The following is a 19,439-nucleotide window of genomic DNA, read 5'->3' on the forward strand; positions in this document are numbered from 1 at the left end:
CTAAAAACACACTGGCCTCCTTTAGGAGAGAGCTCTTACAGGAAATTCCTCTTTGTTATGGAAATGGATGCCGATCTGCATCACAGCTGGCTTCCTTAATGAGCTGAACCAAGACTCACCAAGACTAAGAATGCTCTCATCTATTTTAAAGTCTGGCTGGCTTTTTCTTCACCAAATCTATTATTAATCATAACCAGTCCCCATCAAAGCCTTTCTCTTCTTTTGGAAATAATAGAAGATATGTTGATTGCCAAGATCTTATAATGGAATTGGTACTTTTTATTCAAAAATATTTTTATAGAGAAGAGCTGTTGTCTATGATCCTTGAAAAATGAAAAGAAAGTACTCTTGTGGAAAAAGCCCACACTAATTGACAGAAAATACATTCAACCCCAATAATTATTTCTGATACATCCTCCTTGAGTAAGGTGAACTCCAAAGAACAATTATTGATAAGGAAAATATTTTCCAAGAGCCATTTCTCATATTTCCTCCCAATAAAGCCAGCAGAACAACTAGACATGCTACACTGCGACCTTCAGGTTATTCTTTTCTTTTCTTTTCTTTTCTTTTCTTTCGGGCTAGCACAAAAATCTTTAATTGCTGTAAGTCACAGGCAGCTGCGGCGCTATTTATGGGTCAGTTAGAGACCAGTATACAAAGGAGTTTCTGATAATTTAATTTCTAAGCAACAGAAAACACCGACATCAATTATAAAACAAATTCTGGAGTGAAAAGAGGGGGAAGGAGAAAAAGTTTAAAAAATGACAAAGGAAGGTGAGAGAAATGCGAAATAAAAGGTAATGAGATAATGACTATGCGAACATCTTTATTATCAGCTGGGGATCTAAGAACAAAAGGTTGTGCCGTTTTAATTTCGACGCCTTTGTAGGGCATAGAAGCCGCTCATATCTCTCTCCTTATGTGTACCATTTGCAAACGTGTAGCTTCTCACTAGACTATGCTCCCTTTGTGCTTTTAAACAGGGCGCCCAGCTCGGTTTCTGCCTGGGAACGCCCCTCCCCTTACTGCCCGCCGGCCTCCTTCAGCACAGCTGGGGCACAGCGCCGCCTTCAGGAAGATAACTGCACTGTCTGTCAGGCTCGGGCCAACCGAAGCGGGGTTGTCCACGGGGTGGTCAGAATGGTTCTACCAGTTTGCACAGGAAGACGTTACTTAAGGTTGCTTTCCAAAGCAGTGAAAAAATAGTAAGAAAACTTTAAGTACACAATATCATGAAATGATGATATGATCTGTTGTCAAACTTAAAAGAATGGAAACATTAGCCTCCTTCAAATTACCCTGTAATCTCTACCCCTTTTACTGCGTGTCCTAAAAGAGTAAAAAGAGTAATTCAGCCTGCGTTTGACACTCCAGGAACTTAAGATGATACTGTAGTCGTAGAAAAATGAAGGCTTTCTATCTGCTTTGCTCTCTCTATATCTTACAATTTAAAAAATCTATACCAAAGGGAAATTTCATGTCCCTGTGATACCCCCTTTATGAATTCTCTGCTTTAGCAACGAGAATTTCTCTTCTTCCTTTGTTGATGATGATGGTGATGATGATTTTTTGAGACACAGTCTCACTCTGGCTGGAGTGCAGTGGCACGATCTCAGCTCACTGTAGCCGTCACCTCCTGGGTTCAAGCGATCCTCATGCCCCAGCCTCCTGAATAGCTGGGACCACAGGCGTGTGCCACCATGCCTGGCTAAGTTTTGTATTTTTAGTAGAGAAGGGGTTTCACCATGTTAGCCAGGCTGGTCTAGAACTCCTTGCTTCAAGTGATCCTCCCGCCTTGGCCTCCCAAAGTGCTAGCATTTTAGGCGTGAGCCACTGTGCTGGGCCTTCCTTTGATTATTATTTACTTTTTCGTCTGTTTAACAATTGATTTTTATAAGACAAATATATGCTGAACAGAAAATATGGGGTCATATTCAAGTTAAGACCTTTACAACTTCACAAATTCACAACTGCCACAGAACACTTAGTTCTTTTGCTCTTTATACAAATAATATGAGCTCAATTTTTTTCCATGCCAAGACAGACTTCCTCAGTAAGGCACGGCCTTATTCTTAGAGTTCTCTGGAGCTTCTGATGTGCAGTGGCACAGTGCTGGAACACAGGACTCTGAGCACTCCTTTAGCTATTAATGTGTATTTTAAGTTGTTATTTGAAAATAATTTCAAACTTACAGAAAAATTATAAGAATAGAAATATTATATTGAACATCTATATTTCATTTGCCCCAATTGTCAACTGACTTTATCATTGCCCTCTCTCTGTCTCTCTCTCTCTCTCACCCATTTGTGATTAAATGCATACATTATGGTCGTTTACCCTAAAATATGCCAGTGTTTATTTCCTATGAATAGGGGCATTCTCTTACATAACCACATAAAGTTATCAACTTCAATCAATTTAACATTGATACGGTACTTTAAAAAAATCCACTATCAGTATTCTAGTTTCACCAATTGACATTAACAATGTCCATTCCAAAATTTTTCTCCCCTATACAGGGTCAAGTCTAGAATCAGGTACTGCATTTAATTGTTGTATTAATTCAGTTTTCTTTAATCTGGAACATTTCCAAATGCTTTCTTTGCCTTTATGACACTGACATTGTTTGAAGAGTATAGTACTTGAAAATAAGAAAAAAAGAAAAAAAAAAGGTGTTCCTCATTTTGGGTTTACCTGCTGCTTCTTCATGGTTACATTCCTAGGCAGGAATATGTAAGTGACATTGAACAATGTATTTTTTCAGCATCATCAATATACTAAAATATGAAGATTCCTTCAGTGGCCCCAGGAAGAAATGTATAATGGGTCTGTCAGTCTTTTCTTTCAAAATAATGAATAGTATATCACTCATGAAAACTTGCTTCTAAGATCAAACTATAAAAACAGCTACAGGGGACTAAAAGGGATTATATATGATTTCTTAAAATGTGAAAATAGGTGATAAGACCTTAGAGCTTACCTAGTGCAATAATCTTATTTTATAGAAAAGAAATTGAGTCTCATTTTGAGAGGTTATCTTCCTTCTCTCCTGCCTCCCATTTATCTTGGGTGAAAATTGTCCTTCTCCAAAGTGAACCCTCCTGCTTCCTAAACAAGGGCGCTAACAGTTAACCTGCCTTTCTCTGGATTCCATCTCTTCCTCTATAACAGCGCCTTCCCCAGATCTTACAAACATATAACGAGCCCCCTTTATTCCAAGAAACACCATTCTGTGATTTTTTTTCTCTCTCCTCTTCTTTATTTCAGATGTGTCTCCTGTTTTCCCTCCTGTTGTTTCTTGTTCCCCCATTTTGGTCTGGTTGTCCTTTAGCTACTGGCATTGCTTGGGATGCAGTCCTCAGTCCTCTTCCCTTCTCAGCCCTTTTCTGGGTGGCCTCAGTCATTCCATGTCTTGAATCCAACAGAGAGCAAATGCCCCTCTGGACTCCCAGCCTTTCTGAGCCCCAGAACTGTGTGTCTGACTGTGAGACCTGAAACCCCATGGGCCTACGATGAAATACCTGGAAGCAATCTGGCTGTAGGTGACAACATTTGCTTTCTCGTGGAAAGAACACAATTCTTCTTCACTTTATCCCCCCTGTTGCTAGTGTAATGCCCTTCTCAGAATTAGAGAGAACATGAATTTCCAGATAGGTGGCCACAGTTCTAAGAAAAGGATTTTATGTGCAGCTTGACTGAAATGCCATGTCCAAAGTCATCCAAATCCATGTGTTCATAATGTGCACCATTTTGGGGCATTTCTTCTGTCACTGAACTGAGTCGGGCTGATCCAGATGTCTTTGCTTTCTTACTATATCACAGCCTGACTAATTAATCTGACTTTGAATACAACAGTTCAATGACCATAAAGTTGGTATGACAGTTTATTCCATCATTTTGAACTGATTATCAAATAGATATGCATGTAGAGAGATTCTTTTTTTTGAATAAGGGTGGTAAAGGAATTTGGAAGTATTATAATCCAAGAGTTTTCATTTTGAAACTCTAGACTAGGAGATAGTTACTTCTAGCCCTTCAGATTTGTGCATCTGAATTATTGTAGACACTGCTGAGTAAGCCAGAGGCTAGTTTCTCAGAAGATGTCTAAGATACTTGTCCATTTTCAATAAAGATTTTTCAGAATAAGGGTTATGGGTCTAATACTAGCTCATTAGCAAATTAGCATTGCAAGGGGAACTGATAGAAATCAATATGATGTAGTCCAAGTGCACAGCAAAATTCTGAATTTCTTCCCTCTTCTTTTTGCTTCTCATGGGTGTATGTTCCCTTTAGGGCATCTCTCTTCAAGCCTTTGTTTTCCTCCCCTTCTTTCCCCTCCTCCCCTGCTTTAACTCTGCTCTCCCCTATTTCCGCTTCTTATTGAACATAGTATGGAATGAAATTATTTAAAAAATAGCTGTATTACGTGAACCCAGGAGGCGGAGCTTGCAGTGAGCCAAGATCGCGCCACTGCACTCCAGCCTGGGCGACAGGGTGAGACTCTGTCTCAAAAAAAAAAAAAAAAAGTTGTATTAATGACATGTTTGGTGTTCCCCAAATCTGACTACACATATGTTCTTAAAGCACAAGTAAATCTCAGAATAAGAAAGGAAGGTACTCTATTTAAATGCCAGTTGTCTGCTCTAGCTATTCTTTTCTTTACCTTTGCTCTGATTCCTGTGGCTTTGCTCCAAATTCAGATTCGATTTCAAGGCTTCCCACAGCGCCCATTAAACGGACTCAATATCACTAAACTCTACTTTTCATCACCAGTAAATTGTTTTCCTATAACCTTCCTCTAATTTGTGTCTAAAAGCAGTTTAAATGAGAGAGGTAGAGAATTCTTTGTATTAGGATTATAAAAAATGATAGCTTAGAGTATGGTTGAGAGCGGGTGTGTGCGGTGGGCAAAAACTCTATCATCTCAACTTATGCATTATTTCCTCTTGGAAATAATGGATAAAGGGTTAATGTCAGTTGTAAAACCCTCCGTGAAAACATTATAATCTGAGTCCCTTTGATTTTGAAACCTCTAGACTAGAGAGGGCTATCGCTGGCCCCCAGATGTAAATTGGTTCTCGCCACAGACATGTTTCCATACCAAGTACCCATTCCCGTTCCTTAAGAGCATGGATCCCAGTTTATAATTATGCTTAGTTTTGTGCTTGTTTAATTATTGTATTTCTCACTACAGGGGGTCTTTTTTTTTTTTTTTTTTTTTTGTTTGAGACGGAGTCTCGCTCTGTCGCCCAGGCTGGAGTGCAGTGGCGCAATCTCGGCTCACTGCAAGCTCTGCCTCCCGGGTTCACGCCATTCTCCTGCCTCAGCCTCCTGAGTAGCTGGGACTACAGGCGCCCGCCACCGCGCCCGGCTAATTTTTTGTATTTTTAGTAGAGACGGGGTTTCACCGTGGTCTCGATCTCCTGACCTCGTGATCCGCCCGCCTCGGCCTCCCAAAGTGCTGGGATTACAGGCTTGAGCCACCGCGCCCGGCCTACAGGGGGTCTTTTAGGCAGGGATAAATACCTGTTTATCTTTCTGTCCCCTTGAGCATTGCAAAGTGCTTAACATATATTCAGAATTGGCACTTAGAGGGAAAAGAAGGAAGGACGGAAGGAAAAAAAGAAAGAGTATTCCAAATGTAGAGCCAGAACCACAGAGAGAATGAAGTGTTCAAAAGATTTGCAGGATTCTTTATTGTTCCTCTCTTCTGCTTCTTTGCAATTTCAGCTTGAGCTGCAAATGCCAAATCACTGTGTAATAAAATCTGAACTCCTGTTGTGTTGTTTGTGGTCTGGGTGTAAACAAGAATTCGTGGAAATCCCCAGAGCATGCTTCGTAGGATGTACAGCCTAATTCCCTAGATGGAAGAGGCTCAGTAAATTAACCAAGTGCTCGAATTCTTTGATTCTTCCACGAAGAGAATGAGCCTGTCTTTTTCTTTCTCCCTAAGGAGGCCATAACCTTCCCCTGTGACAGGCAAGCCAAAGTTTGCACTCAGAGAAACTTCTGGTCACTGGCCCACATTCACAACCAAATTGCAGCTGGTGAGAAGGGCTCTTTTTTTTTTTTTTTTTTGTTCTAACTTAAAAATTTACTATCATGAACACTTACAAACATAAAAAAAAGCAGGGAGAATAAAACAACAAATGGACCCTTCATACGGAATCAACTAAAGGGCTCTCCTTGACTTCTCCTTTCTCTTTATTTCCAGAGTCAGAACAGCTGTGCTGATGGCTGGGCCTCTCTCAGGACAGCTTGGAAGGCCCAACCTGGCAGCTCTCTGGGCCCACCGGAGCTCTCCTGCCTTGTCTTGTACCTGCCTGTCTGTTCTCCAGCCACACTGCCATCTCTCCATTTCTCAAATGCTAAGTAAAGCCGCATTCTCTTCCCACAGATAGAAAATGCTGTGCTCTCCCTTGAAAAGCCTCTCTCTCCAATGAATTCCCACTCATTCCTCAGTTTTCAGCTGAAGCATCATTCATTCTTTCGGGAAACCTTTTCTAGCCCCTAACACCCTGCATCGGTCCTAACATACCTTGGCATGACTGCTGTAGCTCTGTATCTGTGTGGGTACTGACGGATGTGACCCCAGGAGGGAGGGTGTGCAGCCTATGGCTCACCACGGTATCCCCAGCACCTGTCTCTCTGCTTGCCTATTAACTTTTTAAATTAGTGCATTTTCCGCTCTCATTTAAAAAAAAAACTTTAATTTTTTCATTTGTGTATACTGACAGAGCACAAGTACAGATTTTCTTGCGTGCATATGTTGTGTTGTGGTAAAGTCTGGGCTTCTATGTGTACCCATCACTCAAATAGTAAACATTGTGCCTGAGAGGTAATATTTCAGCCCTCACCCCCCTGCACTCTCCCACCTTTTGGAGTCTCCAGTGTCTATTATTCCACTCCATATGTCCACATGTACCCATTGTTTAGCTCCCACTTGTGAGTGACAAAGTGCGGTATTTGACTTCCTGTTTCTGAGTTATTTCACTTAGGATAGTGGCCCCCAGTTCCATCTATGTTGCTGCAAAAAACATGATTTCAGTCTTTTTTATGCCTGCGTGCTATTTCCATGGTGTACATGTACCACATTTTTTAAAATCCAATCCTCCTTTGATGGACACTTAGGCTGACTCCGTATTTTTGCTACTGTGAATAGTGCCATGATCAACATACAAGTGCAGGTGTCTTTTCAGTATAATCGTTTCCTTCCCTTTGAGTATGTACCCAGTAGTGAGATTGCTGGATGGAATGATAGTTCTAATTTTAGTTCTTTGAGAAATCTCCATACTGTTTTCCATAAGGTTGTACTGATTTACATTCCCACCAACAGTGTATAAGCATTCCCTTTCCTCCACATCCTTGTCAACAACTGTTGTTTTTTTTGACTTTTTAATGAATGAGTACATTTGCCATACAGTAGTAGCTTTTCTCTTATCATTTCCCTGTCTTCCCAACGTCATTGCAAACATCTTGACTTCCCTTTTTCTCTCCCCATTTCTTCATCCTTTCTGTTGATTTCAACATTTTTAGAGGAAATTTAAAGTATCTTCTCACAAGTAGTTTTAAGAATGGGTGATTTACAACATAACCCTACTACAGAGGTGAGATGATCACATGACCATTCATTACATATATATCTTCTCCTCACACTCTCACCATAATTTTTTCCCCTAAAGGCATAGTTTCTAAATAAACCAACTGACTAACAAACACAATACTGAATTTTAGATGGCAGTATAATATTGATTTCTTGCATTCAAGAAATTTTATAGTTTCTTTAGTGCATATGAGGCTTATAATCATAGACAAATTAAGAAGCAACAAGCATTTGTTGGGCCCTTGCTTTGTGCACAGTGCTATGTTAGGCAACTACAGCCTTTGTGCAATTTAAATGTCATAATAACATTTTGAGGCAAGTATTGTTTTTTGCAAACAGGGAAACAGAACCAAAGAGAGGTTAAATGACTTGCCCACACTCATGTAATTAGCAAGGAGAACAGGCATCAGAAGTCCTGCTTCCAAAGCTCCGTCCACCACAATGGATTAGTATGGTTACCTTCACCAACAACCGGAGCATGAGACTCCAAGTGCAGGGAGGTCTCAAATCTCCCACAGTTCACACTCGCGGGGTACATGGCAGGCTGTGGAGGACCCTGGAGGTCTTTAACTCTTGCCCCCTCTTTAGGCAACTGCTCCCTAATGGGCTTCCCTCACACTAATTCCTGTAGGCCTATAGCAACCATTTTGGTGCCAAGGCCAAAGGATCGATTTTGGATTCTTTTCACAAAATGGATCAGAGGCACAAGCACCTGGGAGGAAAGCCATGCTTTTCTCCTCTTTGCACTTTCTGATCTAAAAGAGGCCTCCTAGTCTTCTTGGGTTTTTGCCTTAGAAAAGACAGTTCCATATTTGAGTTGAATCATATGATCTAAGAGTAGCAGGTCACAAAATGAATATTCAGAGCCAGAATGGTTTCTCATTTCTGCAGTATGTTTAGAGATTGTCTTTTAGTTACAAGTGTAAAAGCAGTAGATCCTCTTGGCTGGAATCATAGCTAATTAACCTAGTTGAAGGAAGGTAATAATTGAAAAAAAACCTGACACCCTCTATGCTCATATCTTTGCTGAGTGCGGTGAAGGGAAGGAAGGTAATACAAGCTCCACTGGGTCTAGGGCTTTCTCAGTATCCCTGCACTGAAGCCATTTTATCTCTGTTTTAAACCTTATAATAGTTCTGATTAAAAATATTTAAATGCCTTAATGTGTTTAGTTTTGGTAGGGATATACTTTCTTTTGGTAATCCATTTGGAGGATTTCTACTTCTTTGCAAGGCAAATTGTAAGGCTGCTGAGGAGGTGATAAGGAAAACACTGAACTGAAATTAAAAAAAGTTTTAATATAAAAAGAGTTGAAGGAAGTTGTTGGGAGAAGCAAAGTGTCTCTCCTCCTTGTTGAAAAATATGGAAGATTATTTCCTTCTGGTTGGGAAAACATATCTCAGGTAATCTCACATAGCTCCATTCCATTATAAAATTTAGTGTTTTATTAAAATTTCTCAAGAAGACAAAGATTTTAAGTGTGGGAATTTGAAACTATCTAAACAATACTTTCTTTGAGAAAAAAATTCTGTAAATGGGAGAAAGCAAGAAGGCCCTCTTCTTTGTTCAGTACTGCATATTGTGTGATTAATTTTACACTAAAAATAAAATGATGATACAATAAGTAACCTGAGATGCCCAATAGAATTAAGTTTTTGTTTAGGGTAAGTTTATTTTCCATCCCACGTTTAAAAAAAAGACACTGCATGATTTTTTTGTTTGTTTTTTTGTAGCTTTTCTACTTTCAGGGGCAGGTGAGAAATGAAGAGGGAAACATGGATGGAGACAGGAAGACAAGCTGTGTCCCTTTCTAACCTGTCCATGAACGACATGGCTAGAAAACAGCAAGGCTAATCCACATTTAAAGATCCCAGCATGCTTTGGGAGGCCGAGGTGGGTGGATCACTTGAGGTCAGGAGTTTGAGACCAGTCTGGCCAACGTGGTGAAACACTGTCTCTATTAAAAATACAAAAATTAGCCTGGCGTGATGGCACATGCCTGTAATCCCAGCTACTCGGGAGGCTGAGGCAGAAGCATCACTTGAACCTGGGAGGCGGAGGTTGCAGTGAGCCGAGATCATGCCATTGCACTCCAGCCTGGGTGACAACAGTGTGTGAGACTCCTTCTTAAAACAAACAAACAAACAAAAAGAATCCCAGCATGTAGCAAGCAAGCATTGCCATGTGTCTGTCTTTTTCTCATTTATTTCTCACAGCACTTCTTCTTCAATGTAAATATTTTGTCCATTTTACAGATGAAAACACTGAGGGTTAGAGAAGTGAAATAATCTTACCCAGGGGCGGCACGCTTTTTCTGTAGAGGCCCAGATATATGTTTTGGGCTTTGTCGGCCATATGGGTCTCTGTCACAAGCATTCAGCTTGGCTGTTATTGAGAGAACACAGCCATAAATACTTAAACAGGTGAAAAAATAGGAGGTGGGCTGGATGTGGCCCATGGGCCTCAGTTTCCTGGCCCCTCACTCATTTCACTGGTGGACACATTTCTAACATGTAACAGAAGCAGGATTTACACCCACATTTTTCTGACTTCGAAGTCCTTACACTTTTTCCTATATGCATCAAAACATTTTAGGCCACACTCCAGCCTGGGCGACAGAGCAAGACTCCGTCTCAAAAAAAAAAAAAAAAAAAAAAAACATTTTAGGCCAATTGTGAAACCTGGTAACTCAAAGAAACCTTTTTAGATGAGTAGAGTGTGGGCATAGGTGGTGCTGTCTGCATGAAAGCCCAGAGGCATGGTGGCCAGCCAAACAACCAAACAAACCTATGGAACCTCCTGGTGTCGGCACATCCTATACACAAGGTGGAGTCTGGACGTGAATAAGCCTCTTGAAAAGGGACTCTTTCCACCTGTGGGTATCTGTTAAGGACCACAGGTGCCACATCTCGATACACTTCCTGATTATTTCCAGGACAGCAGGCAAGCACTTGCAGAGTGAACAGGCATGATAGGTTCAGGCTGGTCCCCTGAGCACTTCATTCTGCCCCTATTTGTGGGAAGGGCAGCTCTTCCACCCAGCCTCACCCCCGACCATGCTGGCCAAAGCCTCTGAGATGGAAATTAAGCTGTTCCTCCTTCCTAGATGTCCCTAAGGTGCCTTTGTAGTCTGCCATGCGTGTGAATTTGATGGCCCACATGCCATAAAACATCCGCAAGCATCACTAATATTGACAGTTACTGGCCTATTTAGGGGAATGTGTAATGAGTGCATCCCTGGGAGAGTGAGTCTGCATCCCTGGGGTCCGTAATCAAGTGTAAATTCTAAGGAGAACTACTATCCACTCACCCACATTCAGAGTTATTCACGCTTCGAGGACTTGGAAGGGGGCCCAGAAGATGAGAAATGGTGACACTCACACTGCCTCACACTGGGACCAGGATAAATGAAACTAAGGAGCACAAGACATGCTTTGGCGGCAGGTGTTGGGGTAGGTGGCACAAGTAGAGGCAGTGCTGGTGTGGGATGTTCATGATCACACAAGGTGGCACCAATATTTGCATTTGTGAACCTTGAGACCTGAAGCCCTTTTCTGGTAGGAGAGCTGGGAGTCTGCTTAAATGAGTCTCTGCCTACACGGTAGAGAGGAAGGCAGAAAGAATGCCTGTGGTGGGAGAGTTTCCCAAGGAGAGACCCCAGAGAGAACACACTGGCGTGCCCATCCGTGGAGGGGTGCATTGGTAGCTGTGTTCCAGTGACCTGCGGGTTGCACTCAGAAGGCCCAGACTCAGATCCTCCCCAGTTTTTCCTCCTCTCTCCATCCCTCTCTCAATTCTTTCCTCTCATAAATGTTTATTGAACACCTACTAAGTGCCAGGCACTAAGGACACAAACATCGTTCCCTAGAAGACCTGAAAAATCAGCGTGGAAGACAGTCATATTTGCAACATACATATTTACAGCATGGTGAGCAGAGTGTAGAGAAGAGAGAACCTGTGCACTAAGGCTTGGTCCAGGAGGGGAAAGGCAGCTCAAGAAGAGATGGGCACAGGCCAAAGCTTGCAGGTGTGGCTGAGGCTGGCCTGGGTGTGTCTGAGGCAGGGCCAAGGAGGGCTGGCCAGAGGAGGCAGGAGGCTGTGGTCATGATATCCCAGACAAAGGGACTCGGGTATCATCCTGAGGCAGTGGCACCTTTGGCAGCAAGGTGCGTGTATGTACGTGGCAAGGTGGGTGTACGATCCCTGAGTGGGCAGAGTGTGCCAGAGGAAGGGGACCCTCCAGACAGAGGCGGGAGGTATCTCAATACTTGGGCCAAGATGACAGTGAGGGTGGGAAAGCAACTTCTGTGGAGCTCTAGAGGATGCAGAGGTCACTTCTTGAGCTGCGTGCCTCTGGGCGAGTCACTTGACTTCACCCATTTTTCATGGATTTGAGTGAGTGAGAATCAGTGACACCGTGTGTCCGTTAGAGCACTTTATGAACAGAAAAGTTTCTCTATAAATATAATTGGCCATTCTGAATCCTAGCTTTGCTTGCAGTTTTTCCCTCCCCACTCCACTCCCACTCTGGAGCTTTTCAATGCCCCGGGATTGAAGGAAATTTTATTGGAGGAAGTTGGTTTGAATAGAATAGCATGACAGAGAAAGAATACAATAAAAGGTACAAGCTACAGAATAAATATTTTTTTCTTCCTTAGAGATACAAAAGAAGTGCTTTTGACAGGATAATATTTTTAAAAATCAGCTCAAAGTATGAGGAAAAATACTGGCCATTATTTACCTGTGCAGAATGTGTACTTAATATTATTGGCTTAAAGCCCTATGCAATAGAGGCCACTTTGTTGGAAAAAAGGAAGGGCGAAGTCGAAGCTGTTCCAGGATTTGCAGAGAAGTCTGAGACAGAAGCAGGTTTTAATGGCTTCATTCCTCAGGATTTTCCTGAATTGTGTACAAGAAAGGAGGGCATGGCCCAGCTCATAATATAGGGTCCCTATATGTGGGGGTTCCTCCCGATGCTGAAAAGGAAGCAGAAAGGGAAGGACTTGGGGGCAAGGGGCTGGTTGGGGGAAGGCAGAAGGTAGAGGGAATGCCTGTCCAAACCCTTCTGAGGTCCTGGGACCTCAATGGACACTTCCTTTGTCTGCTTTTGATTGCTTATGTTTCCTGGCTTCATTCTGCAAACAATTTCTGGCAGAAATGGATGCCCTTTAAAAATACCTCACCCTTTACACACAGTAGCTTTCTCTAAGGATCTCGAATATAGAATTGGTTCCTTGGCCTGCGGGGTTCAGGGGGAGCAGGAAAAGGGCTTTTTCTGTGTGTCTGGAGTGGGAAGGGACTGGAACCGTGGCTTCTGTCCTATTTTCCAGCGTCCCACCCCCTAGGTTGCTTCATTTTTACTCTGTCAATACAAAGAACGTGGCTTGCTGCTGGGACTATTTAATAATGCAGCAATAAATTGTGCTTTCAAGCCCAGCAATGCTTTTCTAGGTGATTTACAAAACACAACTCAATACCCTGAGGACATGGATGGGTAGCATTCTCTGCTCTAATGGTTGGACTGGCTGGGAGAAAGCCCACCGTGTGAGGACCCCAAGGGCTCAGAAGTGGCCCAGCCTTCTCGGTCACCCTTCTCATCGCAGGGCACGGGACCTGGGCCATTGCTCCTGCAACTCTTAGGGCATCACTTGGCATGCTCCTTTACACGCTGTCTCTGGGAGATGCTCAAGGCTTTTGAAAAAGGAAAGAGTTTTTCCTGGGGAAGACAAACTATGAGAGCATCTAATAATATGATGAAGATCACTTTGGAGAGGAGAGTAACTCGCTGCTCTTTTTCCGGAGCAGTAGCTTGATCTGAGCTGACACAGTTTAGGATTTAGGATCAGATGTGGGGTGGGAGGGGCCACACTGGGGCCCTGCAGGGCTTTGGGAGAGTGGACTCCTCTTCATTCCCATCTGCCCATCCCTGAGTTTAGGACCCCATCAGATGCAGCCTCCTATCTGTCCTCCTGGTAACCCCTCTCCCTCCCATGGGGTTTTTAGTTTGTAATTAAAATGAACTGTCTATGATGGAAATCTGATCAAATATCTCCCCAGCTGAAAACCCTTCAAGGACTCCCTATTTATGTCCCCACAAGATAAATGACATACCAAGTCCTTCCAGAATTGCACCCTCCCTGCTTCTCATCCACTTTCTGCCTGGAGACCCCTTCCTCTCTCTCCTAGTCTCAGGGTCTGCTTTCTCCACCTGGAGGACCCCTTTGCCCACCTGGAGGACTCCTGGGATCCTGGCTCAGGAAGCCGCTTTGTCCCTTTCTATCCACTCTGCCGCCTAGGCTTTCTGCATGGCTTCTTGCAGCATTGACCTTCCCTGAGGACTCAGCCTGTGGGTGTCTCTCCTGCCCCTGGGAGGGGAGATACAAGGGCCATTCTGCCTGCTGGGTGTGGGTGTATCACCTGGAGCCCAAGTAGGTTCTGCTCTTAACTCCAAGGACTGTGCTGGGAGTAGGGGAGAGAGAGGCTGTGGAAGTGCTTTGTAAACTGTAGAGTTTTACAAATACTAGGTATTACCTCCATCATTCAGAAAACAAAGCCCAGAGGAAAGGACCTCACAGTCTTGGTTAACCAGGAGCACTGTCAACTTTCTTTTAGAAAATTGCTGGCTGTGAGAGATGCCTTCCTTGCCAAAAGGACAGATGATCAGACCTATCAAGGATCCTTCTAGTCTAGGGTTCTTAGAGGATGAAATGGCTGACACTTTGGCAGCCTTTAGAAACTTGGCGTGTGATAACCAGCTTCCAGGTTCAGGAGTACCAAGGCTGGTCCAGCCAGTCTTTTCTAGTATCACCTTATTTTGAGAGATAAATAAGCCTTTCACCAGCTTACGTGAATTACTTCCATATTTGTCATGGATGATTATAGAGAGATTCTTCCCCATACACACTCCTAGGAATAGGAGTCACCTTTTAGCAGACCTGCCAAATTTTGAGGTGCTCTGTTAATTACTGTATTTTTTAAATAACAAAATTCTGTTTGGGAAGGCCTACATATTTGAAGTGACCTAAATCATGGCACGTTTGGGCTGATTATAGAGATTTACTGACAGAACCAGTGAAACAAAGAAGGACAAGATGGAAACAAAAAAGGAAGTACAGAAATTTAATTCAGTTTAAGAAGCATTCCTGGAAGTATGAGTTCACAATTAAGTTTTGGATCTTACAAATCAATTTCTTAAAGCAACATAGTGAGTAGTTCTGAAGATCATAAATGGCAAGAAAGAACCTTGGTCAGGTATTGTCTCTAGTAAGCGCCTCACACGCCTGTTCAGAGCAGTGCTGCGTCTTCAACAGGCAGCAGAAGACAGAGGCAGTGCTCCCCAACTATGCCTTCTAGAAGACTGAAAAATGATGATGAAGGAAAGAAGTAAACTTTTTCAATCCATATATTATTTGATTCATATTTGTGACTAAGATAATGAATTAAATAGTATACATTGACATTCAGCTATTTCATCTCCAGTTCCAAAAGTTTATATGCTTAAGTTGGCTTCAAAACTGTTTTATATATTCTCCTTTCACTGGAAAAATGGAGGGTTGCTTTATACTAAGACTCATCTCAAAGTCAAGTCAGTACATGAATCCCCTGTCCCAGGCAGTCTGTAGCCTGAGTTCAGTGACCCTGATGAATAAGCAGCGATGACTCCATTCATTTTCACATTGTTGTGTTCTTTTCTGATTTCTTTATATTCAGTTGTTCAATTCAGTAAACACTTACTGAATGCCCACCTTGGGTTGACCCAGACTAGCCCCTGGGAATGCTCAGGGCCTCCACCTCCTTCTCTCTTGAACCTCTTGGGTTCTCTGAACTGTATCTGGGTCTAGTCCTCCATCATCCTTCCAGGCTGACAAGTGTGTGATGCTTGCTTGAGCATCTCCTTTGAGAAACATATCCTGTCCTCTCCCCACTGGTGGCCAGAAAGAAGCTCCTCCTCTGTGTGACTTAATTGTTGAGCTACTTGTCAGCCTTTCTCTTTTGTGGCATTCATGAGGGTAGGGACTGAGATCTATTCATTGCTGCACTTCCAGAAACAGAAAATGCCTAGCACAATTGGTAATTATTTGATAAATTGTATTGAATTGAACAGAATTGAATTTAGAGATGTTCTAAATTGAGGTATGGCTTGGATGCTGTTTTTGCTGATAAAAAAATACAAATGACCTGGATCAGGGACTGCTTATTAGTATCCTGGGGACTGAAATAGCCCTTGAGGACAGACCATATAAAACACAAATCATTAAGAATCCAACGTGCATTCCTTTCCTGACCAAGACATGTCCCTAATAGGACAGAAGTAAGTTCAATTCATGCCATCACTGCTTGTAAAGTTTTTTCAATTAGGAATTTGTATGCTAGCTAGCAATAAAAGAACCGTAATTTCCCAAGACAGAAACTTTTAAATGGAAATGACCAACTCCACATTCAAGGCTCTTTCTAAATCTTTGAAAATGGATGAGAATCGTGGAGAAATAGGAACACTTTTACACTGTTGGTGGGACTGTAAACTGGTTCAACCATTGTGGACCAGTGTGGCGATTCCTCAGGGATCTAGAACTAGGAATACCATTTGACCCAGCCATCCCATTACTGGGTATATACCCAAAAGATTATAAATCATGCTACTATAAAGACACATGCACACATATGTTTATTGTGGCACTATTCACAATAGCAAAGACTTGGAACCAACCCAAATGTCCAACAAGGATAGACTGGATTAAGAAAATGTGGCACATATACACCATGAAATACTATGCAGCCATAAAAAATGATGAGTTCATTTCCTTTGTAGGGACATGGATGAAGCTGGAAACCATCAGTCTCAGCAAACTATCGCAAGGACAAAAAACCAAACACCGCATGTTCTCACTCATAGGTGGGAACTGAACAACGAGAACTCATGGACACAGGAAGGGGAACATCACACACCGGGGCCTGTTTTGGGGTGGGGGGAGGGGGGGATAGCATTTGGAGAGATACCTAATGTTAAATGACAAGTTACTGAGTGCAGCATACCAACATGGCCGATGTATACCTATGTAACTAACCTGCACGTTGTGCACATGTACCCTAAAACTTAAAGTATAATAAAAAAATAAAAAATAAATCCAACAGTAATAATAAAAAAAAAGAAAATGGATGAGAATCAATTATTTCCAGCTTTTATAAATATATATATAGGAGTGCTTTGATAGTGTTAAAGAAGCCAAGTCTAAGTTCTCAACAAAAACTCTGGATTTATACATGTCTCAGACTTTTGGGGTTAGTACAATACAAGGGACTGAAAAATTTGGCAATGTTATTATATATGTGGTCCAATGGCTGTGACAATCATGTGATCATTCTGAGGCCAATAGTCCCCATTAAGCTTATTCTGAATGATAAACTTGTAAAAAAGACTTGAACCAGATAATCATAAAGAAACATATCTCAGTAAATGATTGATAGAGAATAAGAAAAAAAAGTGACACCACAACCCTAAGCTAATATTAACTGAGCTTCCAAGAAGTCAAAGTGAAAAAAAAATTTAATGAGTTAAACAATTCTTGTCATTGGATAAAAGCAAGTAGTAATTGTCCTTGTGGAATATTCTATCAGAAGTGAACCAGCATAGTCACTGCATTTTCCGCAGAATGCAATAAATGCTGCATTCACAGTCTATTGCTTGCATTATATACTTCATCAGAAATCTAAACCAACTCGTATACACAGTAGGTCTGCATGGACTTTTCATCTCTGAGTTGACAAGATGAGATCTTAAACAAAGGTGGTGCAAGGTGGAAGACGGGGTGTTGACCTTCCTAGGGCTTCAGCCAGGCTCTTAATAAGACACTAAGAGAAAGCGAGGCATACATGAAGTCAGTGCTGCTGCTGGGGGTAGTGACTGATCAAGGCACTGCAGTACAGGTCTATAGTGTGTGCCTGATCTACAGCTTTTCCTTCTGGCTGAGGTCTTGAGTGGGAAACCTTGTGGCTGTTATCTGATTTTTGCTGTGAGCCTTTCAGGCCTATGTGATCTCTAGTTAGTAGAGATGCCAGACTGATTCAGGAGTCCTCTCCCTACATCACCCAGTGTCCTAAGTCCTCCCAGATACCCTGTGGGCTGAGAGAAAACACCTGTTGGGCTTCATTTGCATTTCATGCATTCGTGGGAGAGGGGGCACACACACAAAGAAAACCTCTGAAAGGATACAGGCTGTGTTTTGGGAGGGGAATCTCATTCTGTCTTTCAATTACTTCAGAGCTATAAAATGGTAGCTACTGCCAGTTGGAAGTTAAAGCATTTGCACACATTTATGTTGAGTAGTGCAGAACCTGTATGACCACATGACAGCTCTTGAAAAAGTTGCTTTAAAAGTTCAAATATATATTTTGATATAGGAAGATTATTTGGTGTCATGATGGACATGGCCTGATTTAGAACAAATTACTTCATGTATCTTAGTATCTGTTTTAGTTTTCCTGTTTTTAAAAATCAGGTTGTTCAACCAAAAATAAGATTAATAAGGAAATAGAAGACTTCAGCAGAAAATACATTTTTCTTAAGCACACATGGAACGTTCTCCAGGATAGACCATACATTAGTCCACAAAACAGGTCCTAAAGCATTTCAAAGGACTGAAATTATAGAAAGTATCTTTTCGGATCACAATGAGATGAAACTAGAAATGAATAGCAGAGGGAAATCTGTAAAATTCACAAATATGTGGAAATTAAACTACATACTCTTTATTTTTATTTTTAAAAAATATGTTTTTTTTGAGATGGGGTCTTGTTCTGTTCCCCAGGCAGGAGTATCATGGTGCAATCATAGCTCACTGCAACGTGGAACTCCTGGGCTTAAGGGATCCTCCTATATCAGCTTCTCAGGTAGCTGGGACTATAGGTGTGTGCCATCATGCCTTGCTATTTTATTTTATTTTATTTTATTTTATTTTATTTTATTTTATTTAGTAGAGATGAAGTCTTGCTATGTTGCCCAGGCTTAAACAACATACTCTTAACCAGTGGGTCAAAGAAGAAATCACAAGGGAAATTATAAAATAGCTTGAGACAAATAAAAATGGAAAAACAACATAGCAAAAACTAATAGATGCAGCAAAGCAATGCTAAGCTAAAACATCTATAGATATAAATGCTAACATTGAAAAATAAGATCTCAAATCAATAATCTAACTTTACACCTTAAGAAACTATAAAAAGTAGAACAAACTAAACACAAAGCTTGCAGGAGAAAGGAAATAATAATAATTAGAGCAGAAATAAAATAGAGAATAGAAAAACAATAGAGAAAATCAAGGAAACCAAAAGTTAGTTCTTTAAAAGGATCAACAAAATTGACAAATCTTTAGCTAGATTAAGAAAAAAAGAGAATCTCAATTATTAAAATCAGTAGCAAAAGTTGAGACATCACTACCAATTTTACAGAAATAAAAAGAATTATAAGAGAATACTATGAAGAGTTGTATGCCAATTAGAATTGGGTAATCTAAAAGAAGTGGATAAATTCCTAGAAATACAAAATCTACCAAGACTAAATCATAGAGAAATAAAAAATTTGAACAGACCTATCACTAGTAAGGAGATAGCATCTGTTAGGCAAAACGATCTAACGAAGAAAAGCTCAGGGATCTGATGGATTCCCTGGTGAATTTTACCAAATATGTAAAGAGGAATTAACATAAATCCTTCTCAAATACTCTCAAAATACTGAAAAGAAGGCAGCAATTCCTATTTCATTCAAGAATTACCTTTATACCAAAGCCAGATAGAAACACTACAAGTAAAGAAAACTATAGCCGAGAACAGTGGCTCA

The 19,439-nt window shown here is 41.4% G+C and overlaps 1 protein-coding gene and 1 long non-coding RNA gene across 4 annotated transcripts in view; one reads left to right on the forward strand and one right to left on the reverse strand.

Annotated features, from left to right (window-relative positions):
* Positions 1-19,439, reverse strand: part of XKR4 (XK related 4) — a 430,447-nt gene that overhangs the window by 19,842 nt on the left and 391,166 nt on the right. The gene's annotated exons all lie outside the window — the stretch shown is intronic.
* Positions 1,127-6,464, forward strand: LOC129486452 (uncharacterized). Its single transcript, XR_008658985.2, has 2 exons — positions 1,127-1,208; positions 6,218-6,464. It is a non-coding gene; the product is annotated as an uncharacterized lncRNA (long non-coding RNA).

Source organism: Symphalangus syndactylus, chromosome 7, assembly GCF_028878055.3.
Source record: "Symphalangus syndactylus isolate Jambi chromosome 7, NHGRI_mSymSyn1-v2.1_pri, whole genome shotgun sequence".
NCBI classification, from domain to species: domain Eukaryota; kingdom Metazoa; phylum Chordata; class Mammalia; order Primates; family Hylobatidae; genus Symphalangus; species Symphalangus syndactylus.